Here is a 26,621-nt window from a genome sequence, read left to right on the forward strand (position 1 = left end):
CATTAACTGCTACGTGACTGGGGGACCTATTTATGCAAGAATCTGGCAATTTCTTGATCATATTTTTATATCATTTTATTTTGATTAATTGTTCCTACATGAGTAAATAATACCCCAAAATTGTGTTCAAGGTTCAGGGGTCAGGGACATAGCTACCAATGCTCAAGCAACTATATAACTACTTTTTTGCAGTTTAACTCATAACTTCCCAGTTATTATTTTCTGTCGTAAGGGAAAAAATGATTCAGTCCATAATGCAAGTGAGTAAGTGAGATGCACATGGTACGAAATGGGTTAAAGGCATTAAAGATAACATGGTCAAAGGTCAGAGATAATGTATGCACCAGGCCTTATTACACTAATGGGCCCTATTCAGAGACTTGACGGCTATATAATTAAAGGGCTACTTAACACACTGTTCACGTGATAATGTAATCAAATCCCCATTGTTTATGTTATAAATAGAGCTAGGGTAGGTGTGAAAATATTAAAACAAACATCAGCAATGCAGTAAATATGCACCATCCATGAAATTTAAACATAGAAGCGATTAAGTTTCGTGGTGTCAAAATATAGCATTCCCTTCCATTCTCTTCCCATGGTATCGTCATGGGTAGTTGGAGGAGATACAATGCCATTCCTCTACCTCCTCTCTTTCCAAAGAGCCCGGACACCTACTCTTGGAGAAGGATCAGATTATCTTTACTTCTTTCAATTGGTACACACTGATTGCTCCTTGCAATGCATTCTCCTCTCATAGGCCTGCTGTAACCACGAAGCCGTCACACCAGCAGCCCTACTTTACTTGGAGTTTGAGGAGATTTGGTATGTCACCACAGACCCTTATAGATATGCGGCAGAGAGCATTCTGACTTGTAACATCATAGCCTGGTATGGAAGCTCCAATGCACGGGATCGTAAAAAGCTACAGAGGGTTGTAGAGCCAGCCATCTTCATCGTGGATGCAATTCTCCCACAATTCAGAGTATCTTCAAAGGGCTGTGTCTCAAGAAGGAGGACTAAAGACTGTCACCATCCAGTACGTGACCTCTTCTCATTACTACCATCGAGAAGGTGGAGCAGGAGCCTGAAGATCCACACTCAACCATTCAGGAGCATCCCCTTCCCCTCTGCCATCAGTTTTCTGAACCACCCATGAACCCATGAACATTACCTCATTGTTGCTTTTTTTTCAAAATGTATTCTAATTTTGTAAGTTACACTAATTTTATGTCTTTACACTGTATTTCTGTGGCAAAACAGCAAACCACATCATACAAGGCAGGAAAAATAAATCTAATTCTGATTCTGTTTTGTTGTCTTCTGGGGTAGACCAAATATAGACTAGGTGATGTAGCGTAGTGGTCAGCACAACACTTTACAGTACAGGTGACCCGGGTTCAATTCCCGCCACTGCCTGTAAAGAATTTGTACATTCTCCCTGTGACCACGTGTGTTTCCTCTGGGTGCTCCGGTTTCCCCCCACAGTCCAAAGGCATACCGGCTGGCAGGTTAATTGGTCATTGTAAATTGTCCCATGATTAGGCTCGGATTAAATTCAGGGAATGGGGCGGGCGGCTTGGCTCAAAGTGTCTGAAGGACTTACTCTGCACTGGATCACTACATAAATTCAAAATAAATCAAGCTTTTGGTTTCCTGCCCCTTTAATTCCATTGCCCTCTTCATCTTGGTCTTCAGCCTTCTACAATACTCAATAGGAGCCTGAGGGGCAGCACATTACCTCCAGACTGCATGTGTTATTGACATCCTGACCCAACATTGGAATTCAACTACTTCAGCTGTTCTGCTATATCTACACCTCCGACTGATCTGGGAATGCAACTAACATAACCAAGGACTACTCACACCCTGTCATTCTCTCTTCTCCCCTCTACCATCAGACAGAAGAAACAAAAGCCTAAGCACAACAACCAGACTCAAAGACAGCTTCTCTCCCACTGTTATCAAACTCTTGAACGGCCTTCTCATGCACTAAAAGGTGAACTCCCGATCTCCCAACCCACCTCGCCATGGCCCTTGTACTCTGTAACTCAACACCTCGTTTTCTTTTTACCTAAAGGGTAAAGATCCATCTAAAGGGTGTGCAAAATACAGCGTTCCACTATACCTCGTACAAGTGATAGTAATAAACCAATACAAATATCTTCTCTTGTGTCAGAACATAGAGAGTACAGCACAGTACAAGCCCTTCAACCCATGATGTTATGACATCTTAACCTACTCTAACCCTTCCCTCCCACATAGCCCTTATTTTGCTTTTATTATGTGCCTAAGTCTCTTAAATGTCCCTAATGTACCTAAAATTCAAAGTAAATTTTATTATCACAGTACATATATGTCACCATATACAACCCTGAAATTCAGTTTCTTCTGAGTATACTCAACAAATCTATAGAATAACAACAATAACAGAATCAATGAGGATGCTAAAAGTTTCTTCGGATACATAAAGTGTAAAAGAGAGGTGAGAGAGGGCTGGCGACATTAAAGTGGCAGAAGAAATGAATAAGTATTTTGCTCCAGTCTTCATGGAGGAAGACACTAGCAGTATGGTGGAAGTTCCAGGTATCAGAGGTCATGAGTACGCGGAGGTACCATAACTAGAGAGAAGGTTCTTGGGAAACTGAAATGTCTGAAGGTAGATAAGTCACCTGGACCACATGGTGTATACCCCAGTGTGCTGAAAGTGTTGGCTGGAGAGACTGTGGCGGCATTAGTCATGATCACTCAAGAGTCACTAGATTCTGGAAGGTTCTGGAAGACTGGAAAATTGCAAATGTCACTCCACTCTTCAAGAAGGGAGAGAGGCAGAAGAAAGGAAACTACAGGCCAATTAGTCTAACCTCAGTGGTTGGGAAGATGTTGGAGTCGATTATTAAGGATGCTTTCTCAGGGTACTAGGATGCACATATTAATATAGGCCATAGTCAGCGTGGTTTCCTCAAGGGGAAAATCTTGACTGACAAATCTGTTGGAATTCTTTGAAGAAATAACAAGCAGGATAGACAAAGGAGAATCAGTTGATATTGTGTACTTGCATTTTCAGAAAGCAATTGACAAGGTGCCACACATGAGGCTGCTTAACAAGCAATGGGCCCATGATACTACAGAAAAGATTCTAGCATGGATAAAGCAGTGGCTGATTGGCAGAAGGCAAAGAGTGGGAAAAAAGGGAGCCTTTTCTAGCAGGCTGCCGGTGACTAGTAGTGTTCCACAGGGGTCTGTGTTGGGATCTATTCTTTTTACGTTATGTGTCAATGATTTGGATGATAGAATTGATGGCTTTGTTGCAAAGTTTGCAAATGATATGAAGGTAAATGGATGGGCAGGTAGCTTTGAGGAAGCAGAGAGGCTATAGAAGGACTTAGATTAGGGGAACGGGCAAAGATATGGCAGATGGAATACAGTGTTGGAAAGTGTATGGTCATGCACTTTGGTGGAAGAAATGAAAAAGTTGACTATTTTCTAAATGGAGAGAAAATACAAAAAAAAACTGAGGCGCAAACGGACTTGGGAGTCTTGTGCAGGATTCCCGAAAGGTTAACTTACAGGTTGAGTCTGTGGTGAGGAAGGCATATGCAATTCAAGAGGACTAGAACATAAAAGCAAGGATGTAATGTTCAGACTTAATAAAGCACTGGTGAGGGCTCACTTGGAGTATTGTTAGCAGTTTTGAGGCTTTATCTTGAGAGGATGTGCTGAAACTGGAGAGGGTTCAAAGCAGGTTCACAAACATGATTCCAAGATTGAATGGCTTGTCATATGAAAAACATTTGATGGCTCTGGGGCTATATTTGCTGGAATTCAGAAAAATGAGGAGTGCCCTAACTGAAACCTATCGAATGGTAAACGGCCTTGATGGAGTGGACGTGGAGAAGATGTTTCCTATGGTGGGAGAATCTAAGACCAGAGGACACAGCCTCAGAAGGGCCGTCCTTTTAGGATGGAGATGAGGACGAATTTCCTTAGCCAGAATCTGCTGAATCTATGGACTTCTTTGCCACAGGCAGCTGCAGGGGGCCAAGTCTTTATGTATATCTAAGGCAAAGGTTGATAGATCCTCGGTTAGTCAGGGCATGAAGGGTTATGGGGAAAAGGCAGGAGATTGGGTCTGAGAAGAAAATTGGATCTGCCATGATGAAATGGCAGAGTGGACTCGATGGGCCAAATGGACTAATTCTGCTCCTACATCTTATGGTCTTATGGTCGATGAAAGATTGTCCAACTAGGGTGTTCAACCAAAGTGCAGAAGACAACAAACTGTGCAAAAATATGAAAAGAATAAATAAATAGATAGATAGATAGACAAATATTGAGAACGTGAGATGAAGAGTCCTCTACCACGACCCCTGACAGCATATTCCACTCACTCAACACTCTCTCTGGAAAAAAAACCTATCTATGCCAGCTCCCCTGAACTTTCTTTCAATCACTGTAAAATGACTCCCCCCTTCTATTAGCCATTTCCACCTCGGGTAAAAGTCTCTGGCTATCCACTATATCTACGCCTCTTATCATCTTGTACTACTCTATCAAGTCACTCTTCATTCTCCTTCACTCCAAAAGGAAAACCCCTTCCTCACTCAAATTATCCTCATAAGGCATGCTCTTATATCCAAACAGCATCGTGGTAAATCTCCTCTGCACCCTGCTATCTATCTTCCTCTTCTCAGCCCTGTTCTGCATCCTATCAATGTCCCACTGTAAACTACGACAACCACTGTAAACTATGTCCCAAAGTAAACTATACTGTCCACAACTCCTCCAGCCTTCATGTCATCTGCAGACTTAACCCATCCTTCCACTTCCTCATGCAAGTCATTTATAAAAATCACAAAGAGCTAGTGCTCCAGAACAGGTCACTGCAGAACATCAACTTCCAGGCAGAATATGCTCTGTCTATTACTACTCTTAGTCTTCTGTGAGCTAGCCAATTCTGCCATGTTTCCCTGAATTCCGTGCCTCCTCACTTTTCGAATAAGCCTGCCATGGAGAGCCTCGTCAAACACCTTAACTAAAATCTATATAAACCACGCCCACCGCTCTACCTTCATCAATTTGTTTTGTCACTTCCTCGAAGTATTTAGTTAGGCTTCTGAGACGTGACTTTCCTCTCAAAACCCTGCTGATTATCCCTGTCCTTCTCCAAATGCTCATATATCCTGTCTCTGAGAATCCTTTCCAATGGTTTACCTGCCAGTAATGTAAAACTCATGGTGTATGATTTCCAGGGTTATCCTATAAACATTTTTGAACGAAGGAATAACATTTGCCACCCTCTAATCTCTTGATACCACACCTATGACCAGTCAGGATGCAAAGATCATAGTCACAGGTGCAGCAATCTCTTCCCTTACTTCCAGTAGTAACCTGGGGTATATCATGACTAGTCCCGGGGACTTATCTATCCTAACATTTTTCAAAAGATCCAGTATATCCTCTTTCTCAATATTCCGGCATATTAGCCTGTTTTACACTCCCTCACATTCATCAAGGTCCTTCTCACTGGTGAATAATGAAGCAAAGTATTCATTAAGAACATCCCCTACATCCTTCAACACCAGGCCAATGTTTCCTCTTTTATCCCTGATCGTCCAACCCCTCACACTAGTCATACACTTGTTCTTCAAGTAGTGTGGATTCCCTTAGTCCTGCTCACCAAGGCCTTCTCATATCTCCTTCTAGCTCTCCTAAGTCCATTCTTAAGCTTTTTCCTGACTATCCTGTAACTCTCCATTTTCCCTATCTGATCCTTTAAGTATGCTTCTTTCTTCCTCTTAACTAGATGTTCCACATCCCTTGTCAACCTTGGTTCCTTCATCCTACCATCCTTTTCCTTTCCTCAATGGGACAAACCTATCCAAAACCCCATGCAAGTGCTTCCCAAAGAACCTCTACATTTCCAATGTGCAATTTCATCAGCACATATGTTCTCAATTTACACTCCAAAATTCCTGACTAATAACATCATAATTTGCCCTCCTTAAATTAAATATTTTCCCATACCATCTGTTCCTATCCCTATTCAAGACTATAGTATAGGTCAGTTGTGGTCACTGTCTCTGAAATACTCACCCAACAAGAGACCCGTCACCTGACCAGGTCCATTGCCTAATACCAGAACCAAAATGACCTCTCTTCTAGTCAGCCTGTCTACACATTGAGGGTCTGTAAATAGACCATAAGAGCATAAAACATAGGAGCAGAATTAGGCTAATCGGCCCATCGAGTTGGCTCCATCATTCCATCATGGCTGATTTATTATGCCTCTCAACCCCATTCTCCTGCTGTCTCCCTGTGACCTTTGAACCCCTCACTAATTAAGGATCTATCAAACTCAGCTTTATATATTCCCACTGACTTGGCCTCCACAGCCATCTGTGGCAATGAATTCCACAGATTCACCACCCTCTGGCTAAAGAAATTCCTCCTCACCTGTGTTCTTAAGGGACATTCTATTTTGAGGTAGTGCTCTATGGTACTTGTCTCCATCACTATAGGAAATAGCCTCTCCATCTCTACTCCGTGTAAGCCTTTCAATATTCGATAGGTTTCAATGAGATTCCCCCCTTCGCTCATTGTTCCAGATTCCAGTGAGTACAGGCCCAGAGCCTTCAAACACTCATCAAACATTAACCCTGTCATTCCTGGAAGCATTCTCGTGAACCTCTTCTGGACTCTTTCTAATGCCAGCATACCCTTTCTCAGAGAAGGGGCTCAAAAACCACTCACAGTACTCATAAAAGGGTGACGTCACCCTTCCTGTTTCTGATATCCACCCACAACGACTCAATACGTGATCGCTCCACAGCGCCCTCCCTTTCTACAGCTATGGGGGTGGGGGTGGGGTTGTTGCCTTGCTGCTGCTTGTGCATGGGAGGGGGAAGCTGGAGGGGGGGCTTTGGGGTTCTAACATTTCAACTGCCATTCATTCTTTGGGGCACTTCTCTGTTTTCGTGGATGTCTGCGAAGAAAAAGAATTTCAGGATGTATATTGTATACATTTCTCTGACATTAAATGAATCTGTTGAAACCTATTGATACCAGCACTTATTAGTAATACCACTCCCCAACCTCTTTTACATTACGCTCTGTCCCTTCTGAAATAACTAAACCCCAAAATATTCAGTAGCCATTCCTGCTCTGATGACAGCCGTGATATTATAGTTCTATGTATCGATCCATGCCGAAATTTCATCACCACTGTTCCTGGTATTTTCTGCATTAAAGTAGATACATTTCAACCCATCCAACTGACTGCAATTATGCCCTATTGTGGGTGTGCTGTATTGGTGCTGGAATGTATGGCAACATTTGCGGGCTGCACCCAACCCATTCTGCATTGGTTGTGTTGATTGTTAAAGCAAATGATGCCTTTCACTGTATGTTTTAATGTACAAGGGATAAATAAATCTGAAAATGAATCCGAATCGATCCACTTTCATCCTCCCTCACAGTCTCTCTACACATAACACCTACATTTACACAAACTGCTTCATCTTCTGACCAATCATTCTGGTTCCCAAACCCCTGCCAAACCAGCTTAAAGCCTCCCCAACAGCTCCATCAAACCTGCCCACAAGGATATTGGTCCGCATCGAGTTTAGGTGCAAGCTGTCCCTTTACACAGGTCATACCTTCCCCAGAAAAGATCTCAATGATCCACAAATCTGAAACCCTACCCCCTGCACCAATTCCTTAGCCACACATTCATCTACCAAATCATCCTATTCTTACCTCACTGGCACATGGCATAGCCAGCAATCCAGAGCTTACTACCCTTGAGGTCCTGCTTTTCAGCTTCCTACCTAGTTCCCTATACTGTCCCCTCAGGACCTCACCTCTTCCTCCTTACATCGTTGGTACCAATATATATATACCATGACTTCTGGCTCCTCATCCTCCCCCTTTAGCCATGCCGTGGATCCGACCTGAGACATCCCTGACCCTGGCATCTGGGAGGTAACATACCACTTGGGATGTCTCTTTCACTTCCACAGATTCTCCTGTCTGCTGCCCTAACAATGGGATCCCCTTTCACCACCGCTTCCCTCTTCAGCTCCCTTCTCTTCTGAGTCACAGAACCAGACTCAGTGCTGCAGATCTGGTCGCTGTGGCTTTCCCTTGGTTGATCATTCACTTCTCCCCCCACCCCCCCCCGCCACCAAAAATAGTATCCAAAGCAAAGCACTGGTTATTGACGGGAACAGCAATGTTAGCCCAGCTCTCCAATTCTCTCCTTCCATCCCCCGTCATAGTGTCTTCTGTTTTCCATGTTCTTCCTTCCTTTCTCCTTGTTTTACCTCAAATTTATGTCAGTTCTGATGAAAGCCCAATGATCTGAAAGATTTTTCACTCCTCCAATGGACCTGAGTATTTGTAACATCTTATTTGTTAATTTCAGATTTCTAAACCTGCTATATCTGAAAGTCAGTTGATGACCCGAAAAAAAACAAGCAAGCATGAGCGTACAGTTTTGTTGAAAGATAATCTTTGTAATGAAGTTTAGCAAATAATTTTGAGCTAGGGAGGGAGCATTTGTTATTAAATGACCAGATATAACTAGCAACCTTCTTGCCAACAAGTCAAACTGAAAATTAACTCACTCCTGGAGTTGATTATCTGAACTCCCACTCCAAGTGCTGTCTCACAGTGTTCTGTGAAGCTGTATCAGAACCCTATTATTTTTATACTCCACAATTTTTACAATAAAGGCCAATGATCCATTAGTCTACGTAATTCATTGTTGTGCCTCCATGTTAATTTTCACATACTAGGGGTCCATTGTATTACAATACATCTTAAACTTTGTTCCATTTAAGCAGCAAGCTACATCTTCATTTTTCTTTCTCAGATGGATAATCCGACATTTCCCCACAATACACTCCATCTACCAATGTTTTGCCCTCGTATTCAATCTATCTACATCACTTTGTAGGGTAACGATGTCCTCTTCATCACTTGTGAACCAAGCCACATCAACAGCAAATCTGTCTGTGGTACATTTGCCCCCTTCATCCGGGTCATCTATACAGATTATGAACAGTTGAGGCCATAGAAGTGATCTTTGTATCACCAAACTAGTGACTGATTGCTGATCCAAAAATGGTCAACTTATCCCAACGTTCTGTTTATATACTGTTCAACTCTCTGTGCTATTGCCTAATGCAGTACCCTTTCATGTTGTACCTTATTAAAAGCCTCCTAAGAATCCAAATGCATTACATTTGATGGCTGTCCTGTATCCACCCCATTTGCTACATCCTCAAAGAACTCTATCAAATTTATAAAACATATTTTTCCTTTCATAAGCCTTGTTGACTCTGCTTGAATATCCTACGACTCCAAAAGCACTGTTATTATCTCTTCAATAATGGATTCAAACATTGACCCAATGATAGGTGTTAAACTACTTGGCCTACAGTTTCATCCATTCTGCCTCCCTCTTTTCTCAAATAGTAATGTTACATTTTCAGTTTTCTACCACTCTGTGACTATTCCAGGAACCAGGGGATTTTGGAGTGGTCACAGAGCATTGAAAAACAGTGTACATGATTTGAGACTTTTCTCAGAGATTACAAAAATATGCAAATTAATCAGAAATTGTATTTGCTTTTCACCTATAAAACAATAAAAAAACTTTCATTTATACAGCCCCAATGGTTTGCAAAATACAACCCTGCGCACTCACTACCTCTGCAACCACTTCCTTTATGATGCTGGCTATCAGGGCACTTATGACCTATGGGCCCATTAATATGTCCAGTACTTCTCTTCTAGTAATAAAAGCTGTTTCAAATTCCCAGTTTTCCTGTTCCCCATTATTCATCCTTAGTTTCAATCTCCAATGTTTCCTTCAACTACTCCTTTCCTTTTTTATATGTCTATTTTGGCCCATATCCTCCTATTCCTTTCCTATCTGTGTACTCATTAAAATGCCTTTAAAAACTGTGACTTTTACCATCTCTTCAGGTATCTTCTTCCCATACACTCACCACCCTCTGTGTGAAAAACTTACTCCTCCGATCTCCCCTTATCGCCCTAAGGCTATGTCTTCTAGTGGTAAACACTCCTACCCTTTGAGGTAGACTGTGACTCTACTGCATCCACGGCCCTCACAACATAAGGTCACCTCTCAGCCTCCTGCAATCCAGTGAGAACAATCCCAGCCTATCCGATCCCTCCACTGCAGGCACCATCCTGGTGAATCTCTTCTGCAATCAGAAGAGCCTTGCTCTATGTCAGAAATAAGTATGAGAAATATGTTACGATACTGAAGAAGATTACATAGACTAAAAGGTACAAAGTGAGGAGACATGAAAGTTCATAAGAGAATTTAAGGTCAAGTGTTACTTAACATAGCCTGGGAGCAACTTGAATCTGGTGTGACTCAGATCAAGTATAACAGGGTTTTAGGTTTAAGGATATTTAGTTGCATATTTTGCAAGAAATGAAAGTCACTTCAAAAATAATGTGTAATCAAATTTATAAAATAAGTTAACCACTAATTATAATGACCTGTTACAAGTATCCACAGTATCTTCGTCCAAACTCGAGATATTTCCGTCTGTGATTTGTTGGGACATGCACAGGCCAGGAATATTATCCTGGGAATGGTTATCTTTTTTGACAGAGCTACTTAATTTGTATGTCTCGGAGTTCAAGTCTTTTTAGCTTTTTTTTAATCAGGTATGATAGTAAAATTTAAGAGGCATTTAGACGGCCACATGAACAAGAGGGGATAGAGGGATATAGACTATGGGCAGGCAGTTTAAATTGCCATTGTGATCAGCAGAAATGTCAGGAGCCAAAAGCTTGTGCAGCGATGTTCTGTGTTCTATCTGTCCGTGCTGATGACAAAACTAAAAATTCTTCTAAATGCCGATAAAAAAAACAATTATATTGTTTCCATAATGGGGAGAGAAAAGGAAAAAAAGATTTTTATGGGGGGAGGGAGAGCACAGGAAAGTATTGAGGGAAAAGAGAGAAAGGATAAGGGGAAGATAAAAAGAGATAACGGGAAGAGAAAAGAGGGGATAAAAATAAAAACGAGAATGATAAAGATAGCGGAGAGAAAAGTAAAAGGAGGAAGAAGACAGCAGGACGAGGAGAAGGGGTGCTGATTTATCTGCTATCAAATGTTGGGAATCCTGCAGTGTAGATAAACAGCTAATAGGGTCTCATCGAGCTCCTGGAACTGAACGATCTGTCAACACGCACAATGTAAATTCACATGTTCTGGCGATCAGTCAGGTAGATTCCACAGTGTTTCCTGAGGACAAGGATTGAACCCAGGGATTATTAGAAGTGGCGGGACGAGAAACGTGCAGAAAACCATTTTCTATTGGACGAGTTGGTCTTACAACGCACGCCAGCGATCCATTTTGCCTTTAAGATGTATTGTCTCTTTTCTGGCTGAAATCAATTGTGTATCAAAGTAGCTACCTAACAACGCATCAGGCTTTCCAATGACAATCTCGCTCCTACAATTCTAAATTAATTCTCGAACCGGGAACAGGCACCCACCAGAAGACCGCGCTGGAACTGACAAGAGTTCACACAGTGCAAACCATCCACCTTGTTCTATTAAAATATGTTTTCAAAAACCATACTCCATAAATCACATACCGAAAAGCAGCGCGAACAGTGCAGCGTTCAACTCAATACACACAGATGAAGTGCCTGGCATTATTTCCAAATTGCTGCAGGAAGCAGGGTTTTAGGTATTAGTAATGAGAACGTGATCCGGAAAGCAGAGCACCGGCCAGGGATTTTCATCTTTAATTTTATCCGCAGGAATAGGGAACACTCGACTCGTCGGGCTTATGGTGGTTTTCTAATACCTGTCCTTCCTTGCCTCAAGATATAACGTAATTCAAGTAATCTCAGCAACATATTCTCGACGAGGGTATTATTCCTGCTCACACCGCACCTGCTGGCTTTTATGGATCGTTTGGGGTAGATATTAAGCAGGGCCACTGACGTCTAAAGTACCTACCTATTTCCTCCCAACAACTTCCGCTCAAGCCGCCCCCTCAGAAAAATTCTACCCCTCATCTACACACTGGGGGCCAATTAACTCACCAATCCGCACATTTTTAGGGAGCAGAGGGACGTGGAAGGAAGCCAGACAGAGGCACAACATGCAAACTCCACACCGACAGCACCCAAAGCTAATATTGAACCCGAGTCTCAGGAGCTGTGACGAAGCTCCACCATCTGCTACGCCACTGGTCAGCCGGACCCTTAGCCTCGAAGATCCCTCTCTCATTGTCTTCCCTTCTTAAAGACACGGCATTAATTTCCCTTCTTTGAAAGAACCTCTTATATGTTTGGGAATTAAATGGAAAACGTGTCTAGGAAGCGCTGTGGGGTACGCTGTTATGCCAATCCAGTTGGCTGTTGAATGCAACGTTTTTACATAAATATTCTCAACGTAAGTTTCCCATCTTTTCTTTTTTTACACAAGGCTACGGCGCAGGAATAGGTCCTCCGGCCACACTGTCTGTGGCGACGATGATTTCAATTTAAACTGCAGATCATCCCGCACATGGCCTATATCCTCTGATTCCTAAATGGTCCACTGCAACGCCTTAAGGAGAAGGCCTTTCAGTCAGGTAGGACGAGTGCAGGACCTTCTCCTTAACCACGAAGAAAGGATTGCGATAATGCTAGCAATAACAAGCCCGTGTGTTTACTTGTCCCAAATAGAAACAGCGTGTATCAACACCAATTGGTAGCACCAGACCTGAAACATTAACTACTTCTCTCTCCTGAGATGCTGCCTGACACGCTGGGCTTCCAGCAGTTTGTGGGTTTTTTTCCATTTCAGATTTCGTGCATCTGCAGGCTTTGTTAAACATATTTTTAGTCAGTGCCCGTCATCCCTGGCCCAATCCTGATTGCAACCACGAAGCTGGCGATTGGCAAAAAGGACGACAACACAAGAGATTATAGATGCCGGAACGTGGCGAAACAACCGAGATGCTGGAGAAACTCGGGGAGTCAGGCAGCATCTATGGAAAGAAATGGGCAATCAACATTTTAGGTTCAGACCTTTCATTGGAACTGATGAAGGGTCCCAACCCGAAACGTTGACTGAGCTCCTCTAGCATATTTTGTGTTATTAGCAAAAATAATGCTGGGTTTAGATTTAGGTATCCGTAGGAGATCAGTGCCTGAATACAGCATCAGCAGTGACCTGCCAGCTGTACGTTGTGTTCCCGCCATTACCCACTCAAATGTTTAACTTTCAGCGTTGAGGTAAATAAAGCAGATTTAATGTGTAATCCCAATGCCATGTTAATTTGTTTGTAATGATAATGCACGGGCGGAACTTTGTGGAGTCAACTTCTTAGGCATAAGACGAGGCATGGATAATTTCATATTAATAAATGGAATATATTAATTACATATACATGACTGTTTAATATATATACGCGCAATTTATACATTTGTGGAATTAATAAAACTTTCACAATTATATATAAATACATATCTGTGTACACACTCGCGCGCGCTCGCACATTTTTCCATGCTCTCCATCAAACAAACAGTAAATGTGCATTATCCAATATTTTTGCTGTGGTCTTCAATCTATGTTTACAGTACAGAATAAAAGATGGACAGCACGTTCCCAGTACTGTAAGCATTTCAAGTGTGACGGTGTACAACAACTTGCTTCTACTTAGTTCCTTTAACAGCAGCCATCAAACAAAATTCACTGCCAAACTGAGTGGCGATGAGGCAGGTGCGCGAAGGTTACCAAAATCCATCTTAGGAAGCGTTTTGAAGAAGCAGGAAGGAAGAAAGGGAATTAGATGCACCAATTCTGGAACTCCGACTGCAGATGCCGAAAGCAGAATCTCCAACATTGGAACGATTCAATACGTGAATAGCCAGAATTTATCTATTCATGTACTCAGGGAAACCAATAGGGCAGCACAGATCAACACAACATTTCCAACTAATAAGAATTTAATATCAAAATGATGGTTATTGTTGGCGTTGGTGTTATATCATTCACCGAGGGTTAACAAAAACGTATTATTTATTATTCGCGGATTATTGTGCATGAAGCACAGTGGGCCAGATTATCGGGTTAAATCTACAGTGAGGCAGTGTGTCCCCGGTAGAGCTTGCACCGCCGTAAAAGATACTTTATTATTACTGAACGGTGTCAGCCGAGAGATCTCCTGTGCCTTTCCAAAAACTGCCGCGGGACTATTTAGCTCGCTGCAAAATAAAACAGGGGTCCCGGAATAAAACGAACAAATCTGAAAACGCTGGAACACCAGCTGGTCAGGCAGCGTCTGTGGACGAAGAAACAGTTAATATTTAGGAACCGGCACTCTTCGTCGGAACTGGAAAACCAGGGATTTGAATCTCACTGGAAAGGAATTGGGCCAAATTCCAATACCGGGGGCTTGTATTAGAGATCTGTGCGTGAACGGGGGAGAAGAAGAAACTAGCAGCCACAGTGATTAGAGCGAGAGGAATAAATCTGAGGAGAAGCGGGTATTTGGAAGAGGGTTGGTCAGTGTGGTGTGGTTTGTGTATAAAGGATTGGGAAGGGCTGTGACAAGACACAAAGCCATAGGCGGCACAAAGGGTGGTCTCTGAAATTTGAGACTGCGTCTGCATTAAAATTGTATGGGGGCTCACATTCCAACCACTTTCATTGTTACAGAGTCGGCCTGTCATAACGAAAGCATCAAATCTCAGGCCAAATGTGCAGCACAGTTATAATAAAGTCCCAAATGGCATCAGCGTATTGGAACAATTTTCAAGCTTTTGACTTGGAGTGTCTACTTGCAAAGCCCTCCGGACGAAGATTTCTCTGATGCTGCTTCGTTAGAAGTCCGAACAATTCTAAAGCTCAAGACAGTCCAGGCAAAAAAAAATCAACCTTCTCCAGCTTCCCGTACCGAACGCACTGCAAATCGTGTTATTCAATACATTTTCAACACGTACAACGGGAAGAAATAAAATATTTGAATTGATCTGGTTTCTTATATTCTAGGGACGTTGTGCAGTTTCATGCAATTAATGCCTTCCAAAATACAGGTCACGTGCTCTCCACTTGAAGGTCCCGGGAAGGAGAAAGAAACTTGCAAACTCTTCTGACGGACGATTGTTGGCAGCGAGCCCATTCTCAAAGGGAGCAATGGGAGTGATTCAGTAATGGAGCAATATAGCACGTTTACAGGCCCTTCGACTCAACGAGCCCTTGCCAATCATGATGTCTGTCCTAGCTACTCCCAATTTCCTCTTATGGCCCTCTGTGCACTAGGCCCAATCCCGTCCTGTTACTATCCACGTGCTTCTTAAATGGCACTTCTCTAATTTCGGCGATAACTCGGTGTAACGTCTAGTCTAAAAAGTTGGATCCACAACGTGGGTGGCGGGGAAGGTTTGACAGTCTAACTACAACCTGAAGGCATCTGCAGAGAACGCAGTCCTCGAAGCGGAACCCACCTAACCAGCGCTGAGTGACAAGTTGTCGTGGCGTCTCTGCACCCCGACCAACCTCAGGCATCCGCCCCAGTATCGGGAGCTGAAACAGCACCATATAGCCCAGAAGCAACAAACAGTCTGCTGGAGGAACTCAGCGGACAGAGCAGTATCCGTGATAGTCCTGCTGCAAGGGCCCCGGCGAGAAATCTCCACAGTTCCTTATCTCCACCCACCCACCACACACATACGCCGTTGGAACCGCTGAGTTCATCCAGTAGATTGCTCGTTCCTGCAGTTTCCAGCATCTGCAGTCTCCTGTATCTTCATAACTCTTGAACTGACCCTGGATCTCCTCGAGCTTATATGGGACGTGACTTTGGTTTCACCGGCACCATTGGCTACGTGCTGAATGGAGAGCGAACGTAGCCCAAACAAAAGCGCGCTGACCACTCAAATTCCTGCCAGTTGCGGCATCCCCGGTGCTCCAGAGAGGATCACGTAATGATACAATTGTCAACACACAATATTTAACTTCTGCACACGTTTTTCCAGACCATCAAACCCCCAAAATGCGGCTGAGACAGTTGTGCACCGAATACTCTCTGCGTACAAAGAAACAGATTTGTTTAAAATATTATGCAACGTTCTAAATTCAACCTTTGCAGTGTTTTATTTTCACAGATACGGCAAGGTAACAGACCCTCAGGCCAAAAGAGCCAACGCCGACCAATTACACCCACGTGGCCAAGTAACCTACTAACCCATCTGTCTGGACTGTGGGTGGAAACGGGAAGGCACCCACGCGACGTGGGAAGAACGTACACACTCTTTACAGATAGAGTATCGGTGAAATTAAACCCGGTTCGCCGGCGCTGTAATACCGTTGCGCTAACCACTACGCTACCACCCCACTCACATGATGCGGATGACTCAGGGAGCTAGAAAATGAGATGGCAGATGCTGGAATCTAGAACAACATAAAAATGTTTTAAAAACTGCTTTAGGAACTCCGCGAGTCAAGCACGCCTGGAATAGGAAATTGTACTGTCGCTATTTTGGGTAGGGACCCTTCACACAGCTGAAGAGTCTCGACCCAAAACATCGACTGCCCATTTCTCTTTGCAGATGCTGCGCGAATCACTGAGATCCCGCAGAAGTTTGTTTTATGGTCCTGAAGGTTGATTTCTTTCCCTAAGTACAGGGAATTGTTTACACTATAAGCGGCAACTTTAACGACCGGTGCTTGCAACCAAAAGACTTCGGGATTGGGCAGATCCTGGCAATTGTCCATTTAAAACCGGCGTTTTGAAGTGGAGGAGCGTCGGGAGTTCAATGCAGAGAGAGCTGACATTGTCCAAACAGATGTGTTATTACATTTTCAGACTAATTGTTGACATATATTCCGTACACGTGATTAATAGCACACAATTTGAAGAGATACACGTCGGCAGCCCTTCCGGTCGAAGCAAGCTCATGTTAACTGCTGAAAACTACAAACACACGGTGCTTTACCAACCGAATATCTCTGTCAGTGTATTTATCACACACTCACGCCTGGATATAAAACGCAATGAAAATCCTGACGCTCATGAGATCGGAGGCAGATCTTATAGTAAAAGTCATGTTAAAGATAGGAAGGTTTACATTTCTATAAGACCTTCGTTCGTTCAAGACAAACACAAATTCTTTACAACCAACGAGGGACTTGGTGGGAAAGGAGGCATCTCATTGAGTAGACAGCCAACTCTAGAAGTGTGACAAACAGTTTGGAATTGGCATTGGGTTACTATTGCCACATGCCACATGTACAGTGAAAACCGCGTTTTGCGTGCCATCCGTACAGGCCACTTCATTACAACATTGCATTGAGATAGTTCAAGGGGAAAATAAATAACGAATACAAAATAAGGTGTTACAGTTAAAGGGAACGTGCAGGCAGACAATAAGATGCAAGTTCATAATAAGTAAACTGCGAGCTCAAGAGTCCATCTTATCGTACTAGCTGACTGTTCGATGGTCTTGTCAACAGCATGAGTGGGGATAAGGAATGGTCACCGTCCTGCCCCCGACAGGTGAAGCTGCAGCCACTGAGCTCCCCCAGCAGATTATTTGTTGCTCCAGATTCTATCATCGGTAGCATCTTGCGTAAGACAGTGGCCAGATAACCTCATGGTGACTGAAAGATGTATTGGCCAGATCACCGTCCATGTCCAAACACCGTTGCTCGAGATATTTTACATCTCCCAGAGAGACCAGGTGCACCTTCCAATAATACAGCGCTCCCTCCTCCTCCAGTGAAGCAACAACCTGAAATGTGTGGGAAGACATTTCTGGAGTGGGACATGATGAACACCACAGTCTTGTGGCTTGGAGGAGAGCCAAAGCCGAAGTCGAGTTTATTGTCATATGCACAAGTACATGTAAACACAGGTGCAATGAAAAACGTACTCGCAGCAAAATCGCAGGCACATAGCACCATAAACAGAATTCACGTGAAAAACGTAAATTAAACATAAAACTCACACACTTTTTAAAAAATAAAGCACAATTAGAACAAAAAAGAAACAAAGTTCATTTTAGTCCGAAATAATGAAAGCGGCCGTCGTGTTGCTAAAGCTGTTACGATTCGGGTTTTGTTGGTTGGTTCTGGAACTGATTGATCGAAGGGGGGCAGCTGCTCTTGAATCTGCTGGTGTGGTACTTAAGGCTCCTGTACCTTCTGCCCGAAGGTAGCTGTGAAAAGATAATATGGCCCAGGTAGTGGGGATCTTTGATGATAAATGTTGCCTTGGTGAGGCAGCACCTCCTGTAAATAGTACCAATGGTGAGGAGGGATGTGCCCGTGATGGATTTAGCAAAGTCCATTACTCTCGGCCGTTTCTTCCGTTCCTGCCATACCTGACGACCACGGAACCAGTCTGCATACTTTCAACAATGTATCAGTAAAAGTTTGTAGAACATCCCCATCTCACTATAGCAGCACGCCCATGCATGGAACACAAGCAATGTACCACTCATCAAGCATGGGCTAGCCGCGGCTTTAATATAGACGTAGCGCATCCAATCGCAGTCACTTTTATCGAAGATCCTCCAGACAACTAAACCCTAAAATTCTAGATTTGATTTATAATAACAACCCAATAAACCAACTATATCACTAACACCAACGGATCTCCGCTCATCTCTCTCTCAGCTTCAAAAAGGACTGGGTTGCTACACATCTGTTTGTGGCCCAGTCAGAAGTGTTTTTGAGGCATGACCACCGTGGCTGCAAATGCTTTTAATGCTACACGCCTAAGCTTAAATATTTATTGCGCCTATTTTCTTTTCGTGGATTAGTTCAGCCGTGCCAAAACGTGAACAGGTCGAAGGCCAGCAGGTAGCTGACCACTGGACACCGGGAGACAATGTTGGGCGTGGTGTGAGCTTCCCACAAGCACGGCGATTGTCATTGCCCGAACCCCCATTGGCGAGGGTTGGAGGCACCGCGACCCTCCGCGGGTCGGGAACGGCTGAGAAATAACCAGTGACGGCAGGGCAGGGTAAGGCTTGTCAACAAGGTCAGTGATGATGAGTTGATGAATTGGCGCTTGAGCTCAGGGCGAGAGAGTGAAAGCGGACTTATAAATAAAAGAGAGAAAAGAATTCCTGTAAGGCATTTCCCTTCCCGGGGACAGAGGAGTTCCATTCTACTTTGCAAATCATGAAATTAGCTTTCAATAACCCGAATCTATTTAACATGGATATGGTTGACGTACAGTATGACTGCTGAGACAGAAACCAGCACATAAGCAATGGGGCACACGAGAGGGGCAAGAAGGATACTGCAAAAATGAACTCTCCCGGGCTTTTGTTCTGTTCTATTTCCCATGCCTGACCCGACTCCTTTGATAAATGGCACATGTCATTCTGTCAAGAGTTGACACAGCAACTGGGAGGCCCGGTGATGTACGATCTTGCTGCAAAAATGAAATCAACTATTCGCCGGCTAGCAAGACGGTGCTATCAGGATATAGTTTCAGCAGACGGTGAAAGATAGGGTTTAACATTTTTTAGGGAGTTGAGTGCCGGTAGAGGCGGACTCGGCAGAATTGTCGCTGCAGCGTCCTTCCCTCAATCACAGAATACACGCTACTTTACAATAAGTTAAGGCATACAACTTGAATTATTAATCAATTGAAGTTGTGACTATCGAGAACCAGATAGCAAAGTAGCTGACGTTTTCTTTGTATGATATAGTCTGGAATGAATAAATGACTGAAAGGGGTAATGAAATGAAAGCTTTGGAACTTAAAGCTTGTTGTATCTGCTACTGGGAATAAAACCCGCCTTTTATTTTACCAAATGTGTTCTTGTTCACTTTGGGTGAAAGGGGCGATTTGTAAATTAATCCCGAAAGCGACGAGCAGACGCACGTCAATTAATCGTCGGGCTCTCTCAAGGAAGTTTCCGAAGGATCTAAAATCCCATTAAGATCACACATATCGGCCATAAAGATCAAAAGTGATTATTAGCATGTGAAGTGCCGAGGGAATTCTTTCAACCCCCTGAGGAAGTGCAAGATTTAAAATAACAGAGGTGTCAACAAATAATGGACATTGCCTTAGTAGCAAATGTAATAACAATTAAATTTGAAACTCATGTACAATATACAAAAAAAATCTTAAGTGTGTGTGTGTGTGTGTGTGTGTGTGTGTGTGTGTGTGTGTGTGTGTTTCTTTGAAAAGCTCAAACCATCTGCGGGTACATGAACTGTGGCTGACCTCAAATGATTTGCACTTCGGTCAGAATTCCCCCTCCCAGAAAAAAAGAGAGGAGAGTGGGGTGGGGGGAAGCTTCATTAAGAGTGACTGATGACTGCCAGTCATGCTTCACCTCACCCAAGCTTTTGGTCTCTGCCTTGGTAATAAGCTGTCTTTTATTAGCAGAGACACTCCATAACAAGGGTGTGTTCAGTCAGAGACTTTGTTGACTTCTTATTGCTGATACCGAAAAGATTGATAGACTTTACAAATCCCCCCCCCCATCCCAATTTATTTTAATTGCTACCACCGACCAATGATTCCTTCAAGTTAACCGCGTTGTGGCTGGCTACTCTCACATGCCCGTCGCGCACAAGGTTTCCCGTACCAAAAAAAAGTGCCCAACAGTTTAAAGTTTGGCCCAACTTTCTCTCCACAGCAACTCCACCCCCCCCCCCCATGCCGCCCGTCTAAAGCAGCGTAATCGGTCAATTTCAGACCAGTTTTGCACAGTATCGAATTAACCAACCAGCGACCTCCTTGTAATTGGACTGGGTTCAGGCGCAACTACCCCAGCGCTGCACTAAAATTCAAATACAAACAGAAAGGTGAAGCGAACGATTGGGATTGTGTGAGTGGGGAAAAAACGCGATGAAATTGACAGCAACCTGGCTTCCCTCTGCTGCAGGGGATCACGGCGGTAACTCTTAAGAAAACACACACACACACACTTTTGAAACAACACTAAAGAAAACCCGTTACATTTCAAAAAATATTATGAATGTTGAGAATTGGAATTCCTTTGTGTTAATTCAAACGAGTTGGACAGTGATGGATCCTGAGAGATTAATGTAATGTAAACAAATCTTATTCACCACATTGACAGGGAAGTGGAGAAATCAATGGACTGGTGTTACTGAATGTTGCAGCAGACATGATGGGCTGAACAGCCTTCTTCTATCGTCATCTCTTGATAAAAACAGGCTTAAATGCAACAGACTAATTGAAACACTCACGAGTCATTCTAGGCAATCATTTACTGCCCATCCCTGGTTGCAATTAGAACACAGAGCTCAGAACAATACAGCACGGAAACAGGCCATTCGGCCCACAAAGTTGTGCCAAACTAATTAAACTAATAAATGTCTAACTAAACTAACATATATACTAATTATGCCAAATGTGGAAAAGTGTGATTTGTCCACTCAGTAGAAAAAAACAGGATTGACGAGTGTTTTTATAATGATGAGAGATTGAAAGCTGTTGCTATTCAGAGCGATCAGAATGTCCTTGTATGTGAATTATTGAACGTTAACATACAAGGACAGCAATTATTAGGAAGGGAAATTGTATATTAGCCTATGTTACATGATGGTTTGAGTACAAGAATTAAAGGCATCTTATTGAACTGAATGATTTGCAGGGTCACAATCAGAGAGCAGTCAACAGTGCTCTGCAGCTGAATTCACATACAGGTAACCCAGACCAGGTGTGTACAGCAGATAACAAGGTCATATGTGAACCAGTTCTGATCTAACTGCAAACAGTAATCTCACTGATACTAGTACAGAGTCTAGATTTTTTTTGGAACTTATTTCAGATACAGTTAAATTTTGCAGTTTCCATGAAGCAGGGGGTTGGGGTTGGAATACGGACAGGAAAAGGCCACTTGGCCCCTCTGGCCTTCCCTGCCAATCAATAAAATCATGGTTGGTCCACTTTTAATCTTAGCTTCACATTCCTGTCAACCTATCCTCTCCCTATTCACCCCAAAGCAAAACTCTCAGGACCTTTTATATCCAACTAGCCCATCCAACTTTCCTCAGAATTCTGGTCATTCCAGGTACAATATCATAAATATAGAAAACTTCATCCTAATTTTGTTGAATGGCAGGGCAGGTTTAAGGACCTGAATGTTTCCTTGCAAAGTTTTTTTAATGTTTTCCTAAGTAAATAGCCATTGTGTTTAGAGTTCTCTAGATTCGTTAATTTTGCACTTGGGGAGAAAGTCTATGGAACCAATAATTCTAGTGAGCTACAAGCCAAACCAGCCCATCTGGACCTCATAAGGCAAACTATCCTATGCAGGTATCAGTGTGAATTGCTTGCAAGGCATTTACATCCTTAAATAAGCATACTGACATTTTTTCACAATTCTCCAGACAGGGTTTCACCAATCCTCTATATAACTGAAATATAATTATCCCAATTTTGTATTTAATTCACTTTGTGATATACAATAAAATTTGATTTGCTTTCCTGAATACCTGATGTACCTGCATACTAGTCTTTGCAATACATGAGATAGGGTCCCCTACATCCCTCTGCATCTCAGAGCAGCAACAGAATTAGAGTGGGCTGTACAATGGTATCGAGCTGGTAATTCATCAGCTGTTGTACACACATTTCCCCCAATTGTGATTCCCATTTTGCAAAGCACAGGGTGATGCAAAACAGGAAGTTGGGTCACCATCACTCATTTTACCCTGTATAGACTGATACCCCTAACAACACAATGCTGACTGACACAGACTGATGAAATCATCCTGAAAGAAAGATCTATTGGCAGCAATTATGTTAAAATAAACATTAAGGGGTGCAACGAAAGACTAGCATTCACCCAACACTTCCCTCAGCATCCCTGAATACTTTGCATGTGTTTTGAGGTGTTGTCACAATTATAATGTAGGGAAATATAGTAGACCGATTGTGCATAGTGGGATCCCATGGACAACAGTCCAAATGTGAGCAGATGATCTGTTTGGTGATGCTGACTGGAGGATCAATGTTGGCCAAGTGCCTGGGAGAACTCCCCTGTCCTTCTTCACTGTGGTGCCATCGGATTGCCAATAGAGGAAGTAGACATAGCCACTGATCCAAAAGCAAAAAGCATCAGCACTAGTTCACAGGTCTGTCAGCATATATAAAAATATATATTGGGCACTCAAGCCTCCGGTATCGGATTTGAACCAGCAGCCTTCCGACTCAGAAGTCAAGAATCCTATCTACTTAGTTGATGGTACCCAATTCAAAAAAAGGCACGAAGTGGAAAATGTTCTTTCAATATAGAGAGACGTGAATATACATCAGTTGGACAAACTAGAAGTACATTTGATGTTCATCCCTTACATGTAGTTCCATACCTCAGTACAATATGAGGCAAGGTATCATTGTGTTGGGATTCTGTTCCCAGAAGAGATGTTAAGCAAAGACCCCAGCAGTTCAGGTGATAAGATGGGAAGTTCCTTTCTCCACAGCGGCTTGTTAACATTTGTTTCCCACATAATAATTCTGCTTTGCAATTCGTGGTTTAAGCTCACTGATTGTATCACAGTTAAACACCTGCAACAGATTTGAATGCCTTTTTCACAGCTCTAAAACCAAATTGATAGCACATTCTTTGGAAACTTGAATGAAGTGAGGTCACTTCCCAAACAAAGAGAGGAGGTGGGGAAGGAAGGGAAGATCGATATTCGAGCAGCTCACTGGGTGATGTTTTGGAAAGTATTTGACTTTGGTATGTAGAGTCATAGAGTTAGAGAAAAGTACAGCATTACAAACAGCCCATTTAGCCCATCTAGTCCATGCCAAGCCATTTAAACGGCCTAGCCCCATGGACTTGCACCAGCACCATAGTCCTCCATACCCCTACCATCCATGTACCTATCCAAACTTCTCTTAAATGTTGAAATTGAGTTTACCACTGGCACTGGCAGTTCATTCCACACTCTCACGTCCCTCTGAATGAAGAAGTTTCCCCTCATGTTCCCCTTAAATTTTTCACCTTTCACCCATTACCCATGACCTCTAGTTGCAGTCCCATCCAACTTCAGTGGGAAAAGCCTGTAGTATAACCGGTACTCAAGAAAGTCTCGATAATTATCTGAGTTGCTTCAGGCACCCTGAGTTATAAGTGGACAGAAACCAGCACTGACTCTGTTGACATCAACTTAGTGACACTTGAGGTTTGGAATTAGATTTAAATTCCATTCCTGGAACCTGCACAGGAAATCCAGGTAGGCATTACTGGTGCAGCACCGAAAGAGTGCCACACTGTTCAAAGTGCTGGCGTCAGATTTTTCAAAATTTAGTGGTCCTGTCTAGTAAGGCTTTGGGATGAAGTGGGTTGTGCTGGTGAATGGTAGAATCTAGGATGTGGTTAAAAAATAATTGGATGTAGGATAAAAATGGGAGAATGAAGGTCTGCACAGACTCAAAGGGCTGAAGGGCATTTTTCACTCTTTATCACTCCATGACACTAAAAATGTAAAGAAAAACATATTATATTTTCAGCAACTTTGATCAGTGAACATGTAATAATGAGAATAAGGGAACAGTGGTCTGTTTCTCTCCCATTGGACAAGAATCTCAAATATATTATTTAATACAGCCAGGTTCACAAGGTGAATGTCATTATATAAGTGGGTGAATTAAAATTGTTTGCACCTTTAACAGTTGTGCAATAGACTTTCACAGGTTCCTTCTCCCTAAAACACATCAGCAACTGATACAATTCAACAATCAGTTCTTTATAGCTGATCAACAATTCATCTTACAAAGTAGAACATCACCGAATTCAGATATTTTTGCCCCAATAATGAAGCAAAATGCAACGTCAGTATCAACCTATTGCTACACAAAAGGAGGTGAACTATGAATACCCGAACAATGGGCAACTCCCCACAGGACAGGTGTGACATTGCATAGAAAATGTCTAAACAACCCAAAGTCATGACTGGTGACAGGATTGAGACTGAAACCATTTCTCTGGGGCAAAACACCCCAAAATCATCAAACTGATTCTGTGCTGATTGCAACATGCAGATTGTCAGGGTGTAGTGGAACTGCTTGAAGAGTGACAAATGATTGCGTTATTTGGTGTTTTCGAAGTATACATTATTAAGATATCACCTCTAGACCCCTGGTAAAATCATCAGCCCAACCCTGCCATACTGTACAGTTGCCTGCACAAAACTGCAGTCAGTCTCAAGGACAAATGACCATACAGCAGACTGTATACTATCCGAGATGTCTTATCATGTGAGCAAACTATTGTTCTAAAATTGTATTCATTGCTTTTCAGAGTGTTATCAGCTATATGGCAACTGCTCCCTGTGAAAAATAAAGGTGTTCTGCATCTTTCTGGTGCAGACCACCTTTATACCAGGGTGATTTAAAAATTTCAGAGGTATCTCATGATCTTGTTCAAAGATGTTCAGTGTTTAACAATTTCCACTGGACAACGCCAACAATGAACCTTACAATCTTTAGGTTCTCCTCTTCATCCTATTTATAAGCTTTGCAAAAAAAAGGTATGCATATGCGCAGGGCTACATTGAAAAAAACCAGTGGCTTCATAACCCCAGACAAATCTGTCAGTAGCAACCTGTACTGCATGCTGTTAATGTACTGCTAGATTACCAAGGTGCAATTTTACAGAAAGTTGCCACAAATGTGGGAAATGATTATTTCAGATTCCCAATGCATTGAAATCCATGATGGTCAGGTTACAGATCAACTATGTTAACTGAGTCAGGAGCCTGGTATCTTTCAGGGCCAGGTGTTATAGTTCCATCATGTTAAACATCATTCTCAAACTATATGAAAAAGAGGTTTGTGCTTATCCTTTGGCGGACTCTGGGATTGTGAGAGAATGCCCAGAATTCCAGAATCTGCCAAAGGATGTAACGCCCATTGAAATACGTGTGTTGTCAGGGAAGGAAATTTAGCAGCCAATTTGCTTGCAACAAGATCCTACAAAGTGCAAGGGATAACTCTTGTTTCATCTTTCACATGTTAGGTATCACCTCTGGCAGTGTGGCCCTCCCTAAATGCTGCTGAAGTGCCAGCTTACATCGTTGTGCTCAAGTCTCAGGGGTGATACTTGGGCCTACATGTGGTTCTGAGGTGTAAGTGTGACCTAAGTAGGTACAACCACTATGGGTGCACTGAAGTGGTAATTTGGCAAGTTTGGAACCACAATGACATTATGGTTGTAGGTCAGTCTTCCCAGTCATTAATGACCTTTCTTCCATCTCACAATCAAAAGTGGGGATGTTATATTTGTCATATAACCAAGCAGTCCATGGCTGCACAAAGAAAAAGCTAGGCTACATTTGGGTGTAGACTAACAAGTGGCAACTAACATTCATACCAAATACACATAAGTGCTAAGCAATGAGATGAGGGTAGTCTTACCCCCTATCCTTGATGTACCATTGCATTATCATTGCCGAATTGCCACCCTTATCATCTACTGACTGGAAACATTATGTAAATATTGGGCTGCAGATACAAAGGCAGGTCAGATGCTGGGAATTCTGCTGTGATTGTTCATCTTAAGGTCTTTTCACCAAACACAAACTGCAACTTAGGGTATAATGCAATATTCTCTATTTATTT

The 26,621-nt window shown here is 42.7% G+C and overlaps 1 protein-coding gene and 1 long non-coding RNA gene across 2 annotated transcripts in view; one reads left to right on the forward strand and one right to left on the reverse strand.

Moving 5' to 3' along the window:
- Window positions 1–1,012, forward strand: part of LOC134350593 (uncharacterized) — a 30,604-nt gene extending 29,592 nt beyond the window's left edge. The window contains exon 3 of the long non-coding RNA XR_010018942.1: window positions 761–1,012. This is a non-coding gene — a long non-coding RNA (uncharacterized LOC134350593). The remainder of the gene's footprint in view (window positions 1–760) is intronic.
- tshz1 (teashirt zinc finger homeobox 1) overlaps window positions 1–26,621 on the reverse strand; it is a 250,400-nt gene that overhangs the window by 202,367 nt on the left and 21,412 nt on the right. The gene's annotated exons all lie outside the window — the stretch shown is intronic.

This window comes from Mobula hypostoma, chromosome 1 (genome assembly GCF_963921235.1).
Source record: "Mobula hypostoma chromosome 1, sMobHyp1.1, whole genome shotgun sequence".
Lineage (NCBI taxonomy): Eukaryota > Metazoa > Chordata > Chondrichthyes > Myliobatiformes > Myliobatidae > Mobula > Mobula hypostoma.